Consider the following 329-nt stretch of genomic DNA (forward strand, 5'->3'; position numbering starts at 1 on the left):
CGGGGCAGCAGGTGTCAGGGTTCCAGCAGAGCTGTGATGTGGATCCGTTTGATGGTTTCATGCTTGAGTTGCTCCGACTGCTGCGAGTCTTTGAGCTCGGCGCCGTTTGCACCTGGTCCCAGAGGACACGTGTGTGTGTGTGTGTGTGTGTGTGTGTGTGTGTGTGTGTGTGTGTCCCAGGATCCTGAGACTCCCCTGACCCCGGCCTTCTGCACTCAGGTGTTGTTTCTCTGCCACGACACCGAAGAAGCTCCTTCCTCCCACGTTCAGAGGACAGATCTGTCGGAGCTGATCCACGGTTGAGGACTTCTTCTCTTTGGGATCAGGGC

At 57.1% G+C, this 329-nt stretch overlaps 1 protein-coding gene across 2 annotated transcripts in view; it reads left to right on the forward strand.

The window, feature by feature from the left end:
- LOC310956706 (arf-GAP with Rho-GAP domain, ANK repeat and PH domain-containing protein 1) overlaps positions 1-329 on the forward strand; it is a 26,029-nt gene extending 25,700 nt beyond the window's left edge. For both annotated transcript variants that reach the window (XR_014593494.1, XM_083927042.1), the window contains one exon: positions 1-329. This exon is cut by the window's left edge. The gene's annotated coding sequence lies outside the window, so the exon portion shown is untranslated.

Source organism: Echiichthys vipera (assembly GCF_963691815.1).
Source record: "Echiichthys vipera genome assembly, chromosome: 14".
Lineage (NCBI taxonomy): Eukaryota > Metazoa > Chordata > Actinopteri > Perciformes > Trachinidae > Echiichthys > Echiichthys vipera.